Raw genomic sequence first — 13,674 nt, forward strand, 5'->3', positions numbered from 1 at the left:
TCAACAAACTATTCTGAAAGTTTTCTTGTTCTCAGATGTATATTCAGAGCATGACCTCTCCCCTCCCAATACTGAAAGAAAAAAATGTAAGGAAGGACCTCTCAAAAATGTTTAGGTAATATTTAAGCCTTTTAGTGTTATAAACCAATACAATTCCTGAGATGATTTTTTTACACATGCTTATAAATAATCCGCTCTCTTTTGAAAATAAAAGAACCAAATAAAAACCAGCCACGTCCACAAATAAATTATTGGCCTAGAATAGACTCACTTCTGGAGAAAATAAAATTAAGAATTACAATAAGAATACTAGAGTGTTTTTCTCTTAAGACTGAGCTGTTTGGGTAGCTAAGACTTGCTCAGACATTTCCAGAAGCTGATTATAGATCAATAATATTCTGGTGTTATATCTTGCCATTTTTCAAATTTACTCCATCATCCAGCTTATTCACGACTTTCTCTTCCTCTGTCCATGTAATTTCCTCAGCAGCGAACATCTCCCTAATTTAATCCAAGCCCAGTACAACCTCCAGAGCCCAGACAGCTTACCACCTCCCCAAAGCCTTCCACCTTATCTAGAAGAGAGTCCCAACTCTTGGGGCAACTTGTTTGTATGGCTTACAGCTAGAAGGCAAGTTGCTTGACACTAAAGATCATTTCTCATTTGTATGTATATGCCTGCAGTATTTAATATAAATTGCTTAACCAACATTTGTTGAGATTAAAATGTGAAATTATCTTAAGAATGCAACGAAATGATCAGATTCCTTCTTTGAACATAAATGGTTCTATAGAGAATCTGAATTACAGTTTTGCTTCATTCCCTTTAATCACTAACTTCATTTGTTTATTCATGCTTTCAATAAGCATTTGATTGACTTTTAAGGATAGCGCTTAGTGAGGGGCCAAAGGGCTTGACAATATGTGGGAAAAGACTGCAATTAAAATTAAGATGGTAAAACAAACTTTAAACAGTATGAATACTGCTGATGACAGGTTAGCAAAGAGGTGAAGCAGGTGCCCTGGATACCATGCTCTGATATAAATGCCTTGCTCTTTCAAGCCAATTCAGAACAAGTCTTAAGGTTGATCCCACCGTTGAATGAAGCTGGGATTAGGGATTAGGCTGAATCATTTGAAAATGCCAATATTTTAGTATTTGACCTCCAAAAATTGACAGCTGTTCAATGAATTTATTGACTCTTTCCCCTGCACTAAAATGTAATTTTCTTCAATACCATATCACAGTACCTGGGATAGTGTCTAGCACATAGTAGGCTCTCAACACATGTTCTGGATGAATTAATTAAGAAGTGAATTACTTAGCCCCAAATATGCTTTTGGACAGAATTTACTATATTCCTTAGGACACCTTCAATTATAAATAGCAGAACCCCCATTTATATTATTTAAGCAAAGAAAGGAAGTTACTGGCTTACACAATTGGAAATCTGAAGAATATCAAGTACTAGTTTCAGGAACAGGCAGACCCAGGGGCTTGAATTATGTCATAAAGATTTGTTCTCTTGCCCTTGTTCAACTCTGATTTTTTTCTGTGTTGGCTTTATCCTCAGGCGAGATCCCTCATTTTGATGATTCCTAATGGTTCTGGGCTTATAGTCATTAGCTTAGAAAACCCCAGTCAAAATAAAATTGCCTCTTTACCAACTGTTCAAATCAAAACTCCTAACTTTGAATTCTATAGAGTCTACTTTGGCAATATCTGAGGAACTAAGGGAGAGGAGTCAAGTCCACCTTGGACATATGTACTAAGAATGAGAGAGATGGCAGTTCCCTGAAGGAATATCATGGTGCTGCTACCAAAATAATAATTATAGTAATAACTGATACTTACTGAGCACTTATCTCCTTCAACAGCCCTCTAAGGGAAGCACTATTAATTATCTCTACTTTATACATGAGTCAAATGAGGTATAGAGAGGTTAAGTAACTTGCTCAAAATCACATAGCTGGGAAGATAGAGTCAGGATTGAAACATACACAGTTCCATTTACAGCCCATTCCCTTTACCACTATACCTTGCTACCTAAAAAGGAGTTTTGGGATAAGGGAAAATAAGGATATTTTTAATATTTAAGGATAATGGATGTCTACTTTATATCCCTTATTAAATTACAGAGCCAATCATGTGGCAGCATCTAATTCATGATGGCAAATGGAGTATTTCTGGTTCAGTAGTTGTCAGAATGTTGCCAGGGTGACAGTTTCTCTAAGACAGTCCCAGAAGTTGTTCTCTGACTGCTAAGAAAGTGATTCCCAACAACCATAGGAGCTCTCTTTTTTTATTTCATCCCACATCATTTTTCTCAGCTTGACGACTTCCACCAAGTCAATGTGACTGTGTTCAAAAGTGCTATTTAGAGTGTCTTCAATGTACTCAAACAAGAACCCTCTGTGGCTGCTTGAAAATATTATTAAATACCCGAAGTTACATTATGTTTAGACCCTTTCTAGCTTTGACATTCCAGTAACTTCAGGAATATAGGTCATCCACACTCTAGCTGACACACTGGGTGCTGAAACTGATTCTCCAGTAAATTCCATAGTTCCTTTTTGTCCCTCCATTGCCTAACATTTCCTTGAGAATAATTATCAAAGCTCATTTCTACCTGGTAAAGAATGTGGAGGGTCAGATGTTCTATTTTCCATTAAAATTTGTGCCTGGTGCTTGGTTAAAAGGAGATCTGGAAAACTGGAGAAAACAGAGGGCTGAAAGCATGTCTACTTACCTGGGGTTGATGGGGCTTGTCTTTGAGGTAGAACATCTGATCAGCTTTTTTCCCTGTACAATGGGAATAGTCAGGTGAAAGATTTAGGTCAAAGTTCTTCCCAATGAGGCTTCTACTTGGCTGACTCATGCATGCAGAGCTGTTGGCCTGGTGGTTGTAATCTCTGTTCCTCTTTGCAGATCAGGATCCTCTGCAACTTAGTTTCTGTTTTCTCAGTGACATTAGCTCTGTCTTGTCTGGGTGCTACCTCTGGCACTCACTATGTTTAACTGATTCCACCTCAGTTATTTCAAAGTTTTAAGACCCTTACTGGTTCATCCAAAATTATCAATGAGGTCAGTGTTAGGTCAATGAATTTCCTTCATCCTGTAAACTGTGGCCAGAGGGGTCCCAGATGATGTGGTATTGATACGGACCTAGGACCAGCCCTTTACTAAGGGCTTGGGTGAAGAGCAGTTTCAAGGGAGAGCATATGTGTGTAGGAGTGGGGGTGGATAAAAGAGCATAGAAATGATGTCTTCTACCTTATTCAAAGTGTTTTTTGTTATGTAACAAAGTGATTTCTTAACTGATATATCTAAGGGGAAAATACAGGGAGTACTAGATTTCATAATAACGATCTATAGATTAATTCTGAGGTGACTTCTGAATTCTCATAGACTATGGTCATGGAGGGGTTTTTACCATTATAGGTGGTTCATCTTCTCTTGCTTCAAAGATGGCAATCTGGCCTGGCCATATAGATAGCTCTCCACTAATCGGGATATTGTGTTACTCCCAATACCAACAAGAGCTGCACAAGTGCTCTCTGGCTCTTAAGTTCTCCCCTCTCCTGCCTATGGCACTCACTCTGGGGAAGGTTATCTGGGCCTTGTTGCCCCATCTCCTAGCTGTCTGACATAGAGGGGAGGAGAAGTGGAGACCATGAGGAGTCTGAGTGATACCTGGAACAGTGATGATAAGACACGGAAGAAATGCAAGGAAGTGCTGAGCTACAACCAGGGCTGTAGATGAAAACCAGTGGAGAGTGGCTCCAATTCTGCCTCTTGTGGCTCTTTTTGGACCTTGGTTTCCTCATTGGAAAAGTGACATGGATTTCGTCCAGCTCTGGTAGTGTATGACTCTCTCTTGCAAGCTCTTGCTGATGAAAACATCGTGTGGAGAGATGGTGCCCAGAAAGCATGTGCCTGCTCTTCACTCATAGCCTAAGGAAACAGCCCACTGCCCTCCGTGACCCAGTGCCAAGCACACACAGGGTCTCATCCCAGCCGCCTTCCTGTTAGATAGGGAAGTAAGACAAACATGTTTGCTCTGATCCTTTAACATTTTTTTTTCCCCTTGGAATTCTTCTAAGGAAATGTGATATGCAGAGATAACAGATAAAACTGGCACATTTAAAGATGCCTTTCTGAGGGCTGTGTTGTCATTCCTTTGAGTGATTAATTGTGTAGGATCATCTGAAAAATAGGAAATAAGGTAGAATTACACTTTGTATAGAAACCATGTGAAAGCAAGCTCCTCTTTTAAAAGGTTCAAACTATGAAAAGCACCAACAGTCTAAAATAAAGTGCCCTTTTCATCAAAGACTTTTTTAATTAGGAAAATATAGGAACTCCTCCTCTCCCTTATTTTTTCTGAGTATTTCTATTTTCTCCCCAGAACTTTAACATCTCTTGACCAAACAGACATGGGCATTTATTATATAAGCCAAAGCTTTCAGGCTAATTAAAATCAGTATTAACATGTATCACTTTCTTTTCTGATGGCTTCAGCTCTAAGCTGCTCCCCCAAAGGGCCACAGTCCACCTCGGCCATTCACAGTGATGGGATTCACGAGAGGAACACTGTTGAGGGGTTATACACGATATGCAACACAGCTCTGTTGCCCCAGCAGGGAAAAAATGTCTTTCAAACGCCAATGTTGAATTGTACATTTTCATTCTGCCTCATGAAGAAAGACCCTCATTAATTTTTCTCAAGGTTTGAAAGCATTTCTTACAGAATGACAGAGGTGTCCTTCCCCACAGAATCAGCACTCTATGGCATGTTGTAGGATCAGTGGTCAGCTGAGCAGCTCTTCCCCCAAGGAAGATCCACCTCTCTATTGGTGATTGCTGCAACAGACCAGATGTTTTCCTTTAACCTCCTATTGGTTCTAATCTCCCTCAATCTTTGATCCCAGCCCCACTTGAAAGTAACCCCTCATTTAGCTCCTCTTGGGTGGTCCTCAGTGGAGATTTAGTTAATTCTAACTTCTTGTACAGTCTTCCCCCATGTGCTTCCATGGTAAAATTCTACCTTTCTAATTGCTAAGAGGAAAATTGTTAATCCTTTTGATTCAGGGAGCAGTGTAATAGCCTTAAAATGGGCAACTTAATTGAAAAACTCAGAAATTGCTGACTCCTTGTGGTTGTTCTTTAATAGCATTTACTTCCCCATTCTTTTCTTCATTTTTTTTCAAAATAAAAGAAAATAAAATTTGTTATTATTTAAAATGTGCTTACAAAAAGACTATCTTCTTATTGCTATTTCGAGGTTCTGTTTGGATTTCATGCATGGTCTCAGGTATTTTATTGGCTGTTAAAGGTCAGCTTAATGGGTTATTATAGAAAATGATCACCAGAACCCAGAAAGGACATGAGACACGGACTAATGGGAACTAGACATTCTTCCCACCTCCTTTCCCATTATGCGAGAATAAACAACTTAAACTGCTACTCTTAGATTCCAAGGGTTGTCTAGGCTACATATGTCAAATATCAGTGTGAGTTTTGGAGATTTAAGTTATTCTGCATTGCAACTGGTATATATTACTATTTTCCTGACTTCATTATCAAAAGCTAACCAAGTAAGTTAGTTTTTTGAAAGAAATTTCCAATTTTGCTTTGGGTTTATAAAAGCAAATTCCTTTAAAAAATTCTGGGAATAGAAAGGTTTCTGGCTTCTTGGCATATTCCATTGATCTTACTTATGAATAGTGAAAAGGTCAAGGATTTTGCTTATTTGTTTTCCATAGGCACTCTACATTTTAAGAGATTTGGAGACTTTTAAGGGACTTTTAAGAGACACTTAATTTGTTACAGATGCATTAACATATTGCATTTATGTGAAAGAGTGAAGGCCAGGCAAAGGATATTAGGTTCATTATTTATTAGTGGAGCTAGTCAAAACCTCCCTGTTTTAACCAAGTAGTGGTTTGGCCCCTATTCAAGAAGCCATCTCTTAATATTGCTGTCCCCAGCAATTAATGTAGGGTGGTGTGCCTTTATTATACTCAACTGTATCAGATTCTAGACTATGCAGGTCTGTCTTGCTTCTGCACTGGACATGATGCTTCTGTGTAATTATCTCAAAATATGTGCTACTCTTCCTTTCTACTCAAAATGAAACCCATCAGTGAGGCCTACAAATTATGCAGTCTGGGCCCCTTTTCCCATCACATCTCACTTTCCATCATATTCCCCCATATGATTTCCCTCATATTCTCCATTTCTGTACAAAGATATCTTGGCCTTTTCTCAGTGCCTCTTACCATGTTCCCTCGTCTGCACAGAAAACTATTTACTCATGGTCACGTAGTTTACTCCTGTCCTGCCAGTCTCTTCTCATGAAAGACTTCCCTTCCTGACCATGTCACATACGGTTATAATATGCTCTTACATTACCATGTTCTTCACATCACAGTATCAATTTTATATTTATGTCTTGCTTTATTGTCTTTTTACTCCACTATTTTGAGAGTGCCATGAGGGCAGAGATGGGGCTGAGTATTGTTCACTCTTATTTCTCTAGTGCTTAAGAACTTGCCTAATAAAAGCATTCAATGAACATCTGTAGAATGAATGAGAGAATGAGTGAAAGAATGAATGAATAACATTAAGGTTCACTTGACCTGCATCTGACTATTCCATGTAGGAGGTCAAAGTTTTTATTCTGAAGTTCATACTTTTGGGTGTATCTGCATCTCCTCTTGTATTTTTAAAATTCTAAAGGGTGAAGACTGGCTCTCAATCTTCTGAGACAAGGTTGTCTGGTCCAGTACTCAGTTCAGTCTGAGAGAGTGGGGTAAGGGAGCCAGGACCACCCCTACAGGGTTGCAGAACAGAGAACCCAATAACACATGCCCCTTTTCTTTCTGTACAGAGAAAAGTATTTAAATCAAACAAGGGGAAAAGAAGCAGAGACAGCACAAAAAGGCAAAGGCAGTCTGAGAGGTATGTGAGACTTAAGTACCTAAGTACATTTGGTAATGACTCACTGGAATCTCAAAGCTGAGTTAGTGCATAAAAAGTCTTGCATTTCTCTGAGCACCAGCCAGCACTGGACACTTTCCTGCCTTATCCCTATAGGAAAGAGCATATGCCATATCTCCACTGGAATCATAACATAACTTTCAAAGCTATATGACATTAGCTATGCAAATTGCTAACCATAAACAGTTTTGTTCTGTAATGATATAATCCAAAACGAAAATTAAAATGGACCATGCCATGTTTCAGTTGCCTGTCCTTTCCTTTATCCCCAAATTTAGTCTCATGGAGCTTCTGCCCCTTTATGGTTTTGTTGTTGTTACTGAGTGACACTGCAGTTCTGAGGCCCTCAATTTGGCCATTGGGGGCTCTGACCACACAGGCTGTGCCCCAAAGGACAGGTGTTGATAAGGAACTTGCATTTAAATAATCACTTATAGCACTAGAGTTTCCTACCTGATTATCTCTGGCAGAATCTAAAATTTCTCTTTCCAATTAGCCTTTACTCTAGAAATAAAAGCTAGAATTCAGTATTAAAACTAGTTTTAGACAGTACCTCCACTTATTTTTGCTATTACTTTGCATGTTTTAATTTTCTTCTTTAAAACTATGTTCTTGAGGAGTGATTTAAAGCAAGAATCCAATTTTACTATGTCTTCTACCCACACTTGTCTGTGTAGAATTTATGCTGCTGCAATGAATAAGGCAAACTTCAACCTTTTGAATAAGAAAAGTTCATCTTTCTGCTGGTAACTATCAAGGGGAATATAATTTTATCAATATATATTTTCTTTATCCATTGCATTCCAAATTTAGAAACAAAAATTGGAAAATCTCACACTTTCTAAATTAGTCCCTATAGTAAAGAGAACCTTAGCTCTATTCTACAATACTGCATAAGACAGTGCTTTTAGAAAGCGTTTACAGATAGGTAACAATGTGTCTCAAAGACTGGAGATATTGATTTATAAAGTTAGGTGTGAATAAAATCTAAAGATAAATAGAATATCATTAAAAAGTGAAAAATTATTATTTTGATTCATACTTGACAATTTTTGAAAGAATGTTAAGCTCTTGTATAAATACATGGCCTCCCCAGCTGTTCAAATAGTATGATTAATTAAATGGATTCTGTCTGAAAACCAACACTGGCCCTTGTTCTCAAGTTGCAAATACGTCCAGTGTAAAAGGAAATGGGAAAGTATTTCTTTGGTATCTACTGTATTTGAGGTAAAGAATTAATATTAAAAAAAAGAATATTGTTGAAATTCCAAAGTATTCCTTAGGATGTATTATGTATGTATATGTGTGTGTGTGGGGGGGTATGCACACGTGAGTGTGTGTCATATGTGTTTTTCAGTTTTAAACTTCACCTGCAGGGAACTTAGCTATCTGACAATCTCAGCAATCCAGAAGAAAGCCAAGAGTCTGTTAAAAGCCAACAAAAGAGACTTCTCAGAAGCCCAGACAGAGGTGGTCAAAGCCCACTCACTATATCTCCTCCACTTAAATATAGAAAGAAAAAAGTCATAGACCTTGAATTAGAATATTATCATGCTTTATTTTAGTATAAGTTAACCAACTTGCCTGAAGGCTGCAAAGCCTTGAAGGGGCTGCTAAAGTGACTGAAGTAGTTAGGACTGGAGAATGGAAGGCCTTAGTTATTAGTGGTTAGGACTGGAGAATGGAAGGCCTTAGTTCAGTATACAACAAGTTACTGAGCAGGAAAGAGACAGTATCAGACAAGTTCTTCAGGAAAAATAATCTAAGTGAGTAGAATATATTTCAGAGGCTGGAAATCAAAGGCAGTTATCATACCAATTCATTGGTCCAGAAACTAGGGCATTAGCCCAGATGAGCTAGGGTATGGAGAAGAACATCAAGTCTTAAATATTACCAAGTAGAATAAAAAGGAATTGTTTTCGTTGAGAGGAAAATCAAAGGTGTTTGAAAAATTCAAGTCTGTGATAGTAAGATGGTGCTACTGGCAGAATTAAGAAACACAGGAAGCCAGAAGTCTGTTCTGCATGTCCACGATTTTCTTTTCCATGCAAAGGTTCATTTGTGAGTGTATCAGATTCCAGATATAAGTGATATCATATGGTATTTGTCTTTCTCTTTCTGACTTACTTCACTTAGTATGAGAGTCTCTAATTCCATGTTGCTGCATGTATGTGTAACTGGGTCATCTTGCTGTAGAGTAGAAAAAAAAATTGTATTGGGGAAATAACAATTAAAAAAGAAAAGAAAAGAAAAGAAAATTGACAGAACACTGTAAACCAGCTATAATGGAAAAAAAATTATTATAAATGAAAAAAGAAAGAAACACAGGAAGGTTTGGGTGGGGGTGCAGGATGATGGAAATATCCAGGAGGAGATGTCTAATAAGAGCTGCAAATGCAGAGTTGGACTATCTCTAGGAGCAGGCATGAAGGCAAAAACCATAATAGCTAATGTTTACTGAGTACTCACTAGGCATAGGGTCCTCTCCTACACATTTTTCATGTGTTATTCACACCTCTCTCATGAGGTAAGTACTATTTTTAATTCTTTACAAATTTATTTTTAATGATTTAGAAATGGAAAAGTGATAATATAATCATTGTAAAAATTCAAACATTAGCATGATGAGTCAAAAGAAAGAGTAAAATGTAGTAAGTCAAGTGAATAACAGGGTTTTTTTTTTCTCTAACTAATGTTTATAGCAAATTAGAAGCAATATTCTAAAAGACACTTTAACAGGAAATTAATAGCTACATAGAAAAGGAAAAAACACTGAGACCATACGAAGAAGGAAAAAAACAAACAAACATGCCTCCACCAAGGGGGAGGGAGTGGGATGGATTGGGAGCTTGGGGTTAATAGATGCAAACTATTGCTTTTGGAATGGATTAGCAATGAGATCCTGCTGTGTAGCACTGAGAACTATGTCTAGTCACCTATGATGGAGCATGAGAATGGGAGAAAAAATTATGTATGTGTAACTGGGTCACTATGCTGTATAATAGAAAAAAAAAACTGTATTGGGGAAATATCAATAAAAAAATTAAACAAACAAACAAAAAAACCAAAGCTTATTTATAGAAATCTTGGGAATTTTAGGAAAGAAATAGTCTCTCTCACTTTACTAAGCATTGAGGTTCTAACTCTATAATAGTCCAGTAGGTAATCGATTTTAAAATTATATCAGGAAAAAAGTTAAATAATAGTTCATGTAATCTTAGAAAGGCATAAAAATTTCATCTTATAATGGTTAAAATCAAAGATCTTTTGCACAATGAATTAAACTATAATGTAGTCAATAAAGCCAGCAAGACTATTGAGTTTCATATTATGTTTGTAACAAGCTAGGTAGCAAATTTTCCTTCTCAGGCAAGCAGGGACCAGGCCCAGGTTAAAATTCTACCAGCAGGAACTAGTATTGGAGTGGGTGTGTTTTCTCTGCACTTTGAGGGCTCTAATTAAAGGGGAATCAGAATCAAAGTTGAGGTAAGGGCTGGGGTGAGCCCAGGAAGTATGGGAAGTTCCAAAACATCTGGTCCAAGGGTAATGGCTGAAAAAACAAAAACCATGTTTAAAGCAATGGATCACATCAGAGAGCTGCAGACAAGATGAAGTATTGAGGTTTAAGAGCAGGCACCAGAAAGAGTCCCAGAAGCAATGGGTTAGAGAAGGTGCAAGACTTTTCTAGGGTAACTAGGGTTAAACATAAGGGTAAGGAAGGAGCAACAGGGGGCTAAATTCTTTAAGCAAAGAAATCAAAGTCCCATGATTATAAGAAAATGAAAAAAATCCAAGGAGTTTACAAAGACTGTAGAGAACCATCTGGAAGGCAAGAAAAGCAAGATGATAAATATCTATTTATCTCTTTCATATATATTTATATATAACATGTATAATTATAAGCATTTATTTTTATATATGTATGTGTATATATACAAAAGAGAAGGTGAAGGCTAGACAGTGATCAAACAGAAAGGAGAGAAAGGAGCTTAATTTTTAATGAGAGAAATTTTGTTAGCTTTTTAACTATTTAACAATATGTATTCTTCCCTTTGCATGTGAAGATATCTCTCCAGAATTATAAGCTGTAGTTTTATACAGCCATTCATTCATTCTTTTAAAAATTAATTCCTCCATTCATTCAGTAATATACTGAATGGATACTATGCGCCAAGCACCCTACTAAACACTCACTTTACACTGGCTAATAATTCAAAGGCACAAATCAAATAATTACAAATTGACAAAAATTCATAAAAGAAAACAAATGGGATAATCAGATTAAGATCTAGTTCAGATCCAGCATTTAGAGAAATTTTCTCTGAGGAGCTAACTTTTAAGCTGGAACCCCAAGGGCAAATAGGATTAATATGAGTGAAGAATGAGAAGAATTGTTACTTGTTATCTATTGTTGCATAACAGACAACTCCAAAATTCAGTAGCTTAAACAGTAAGCAGGTCCCTGTTTTTGGTACTCTTATAGTGTACAACAAAAAATCATGGACAAAATACACAAAACAATATTAGGAGACACTGAAAGGTGGACAGAAGCAAGTAGGACTCAAGAAACAACCCAGAAAGGAGGTTCCTATTTTTTTGTTTTTCCTCCCATACATGTAGGTTGAATGTAGCCAGAGGGAAAAAATAACTTCAAGAAAACAGTTTATGGAGTTCTCACTGTGGCACAGTGGGTTAAGAATCCGACTGCAGCAGCTCTGGTCACTTCAGAGGTACAGGTTTGATCCTATTGACCTGTGCTACAGCTGTGGCTCAGATTAAATACCTGCCCCGGAAACTTCTATATGCTGTGGGTGCAGCCATTCAAAAAAAAAAAGAGAAAAGAAAACAGTTGATGAGACCATCTCTACTTGATATCAAATCTTGACAAAATTAGTATAAGAAAACTACAAATACCATTTATGAACAAAGTTAAAAATATTTTATCAAAATATCAATCCAGGAATATATAAGAAAAATGAATTACATACCATTGCAAAAAAGGATTTATGCCAGAAACACAGACTGGATCAATATTCAAAAACCAATCAATGTAATTCACTAGATTAATATCAGAAGAACAAGGTAAAACACATGATTTAATCAACAGATGAAGAAAAGTATTTGGCAAAACTCAACAACCATTAGTAATTAAAAACTCTCAGCAAGCCAAAAAGTAGAGGGGTATCAACAAAGCCCTAAGATAACATGATATATAATATGAAGAGACTGAAAGCTTTCTTCCTAAGATCATGAACTAGGAAAGATGACTATTGTCACTGCTCCTATTTGATACCCTATTAGAACACCTAGCAAATGCAATAATGCAAGAAATAATATAATGCAAGAAATAAATAAAAGATATTAAGGTAAGAAAGGAAAAGAAAACCATACTTATTCAGAGATGACATTATTGTGCACAGAAAATCCTAAGGAATATGCAAAAAAGCTCCAAGAACTAATAAGTGAGTTTAGCAAGGCCACAGGTTACAGGTCAACATCCTAAAATCAACTGCCTTCTTGATAAAAACTCTTACCAAAGTGGCTGTAGAGGGAACGTACCTTAACACAATAGAAGCCATTTATGACAAACCCACAGCAAATATAATACTCAATGGAGAAAAGCTGAAAGCATTCTCACTAAAATCTGGAACAATACAAGGATGCCCACCCTCACCACTATTATTCAACATAGTATTGGAAGTCCCAGCCACAGCAATCAGACAAACAAAAGAAATACAAGGCATCCAAATAGGAAGAGAAGAGTTAAACTGTCACTGTATGCAGATGACATGATACTATATATAGAAAACCCTAAGGACTCAACCCAGAAACTACTTGAACTGATCAACAAATTCAGCAAAGTAGCAGGATATAAGATTAACATTCAGAAGTCAGTTGCATTTCTATACACTAACAATGAAATATTACAAAAGGAATACAAAAATACAATACCTTTTAAAATTACACCCCAAAAAATCAGATACCTGGGAATACACCTGACCAAGGAGGTGAAAGACTTATATGCTGAGAACTATAAAACGTTAATCAAGGAAATTAAAGAGGACTCAAAGAAATGGAAAGATATCCCATGCTCCTGGGTTGGGAAAATTAATATTGTAAAAATGGCCAGACTACCCAAAGCAATCTACAGATTCCATGCAATCCCTATCCAATTACCCATGACGTTTTTCACAGAACTGGAACCAACAGTCTAAAAATTTATATGGAACCACAAAAGACCCAGAATTGCCAAAGCAATCCTGAGGAACAAAACCCAAGCAGGAGGCATAACTCTCCCAGACTTCAGGCAATATTACAAAGCCACAGTCATCAAGACAGTATGGTTCTGATAACCAAGACAGACAGACAGACAGACATACAGACAGACCAATGGGACAGAATAGAGAATCCAGAAATAAACCCAGACACCTATGGTCACTTAATCTTCAACAAAGGAGGCAAGAACATCAAATGGGAAAAAGACAGTCTTTTCAGCACGTATTGCTGGGAAACCTGGACAGCTGCATGCAAATCAGTGAAACTGGAACACACCCTCACACCATGCACAAAAATAAACTCAAAATGGCTGACAGACTCAAACATAAGACAAGACACCATCAAACTCCTGGAAGAGAACACAGGCAAAACATGCTCTGACATCAACCTTACAA

General features: G+C 37.1%; 1 protein-coding gene across 2 annotated transcripts in view; it reads right to left on the reverse strand.

Annotated features, from left to right (window-relative positions):
- Window positions 1-13,674, reverse strand: part of LOC110262205 (uncharacterized) — a 343,233-nt gene that overhangs the window by 29,481 nt on the left and 300,078 nt on the right. For both annotated transcript variants that reach the window (XR_014819157.1, XM_084981405.1), the window contains 2 exons: window positions 3,695-4,207; window positions 2,751-2,803 (listed from right to left, as the gene is read on the reverse strand). The gene's annotated coding sequence lies outside the window, so the exon portion shown is untranslated. The remainder of the gene's footprint in view (window positions 1-2,750; window positions 2,804-3,694; window positions 4,208-13,674) is intronic.

This window comes from Sus scrofa, chromosome 1 (genome assembly GCF_054392235.1).
Source record: "Sus scrofa isolate SSC_HxYL_T2T_F1_AM1 chromosome 1, Sscrofa_HxYL_maternal_Yorkshire_Landrace_v2.0, whole genome shotgun sequence".
In the NCBI taxonomy this organism is placed as follows: Eukaryota; Metazoa; Chordata; class Mammalia; order Artiodactyla; family Suidae; genus Sus; species Sus scrofa.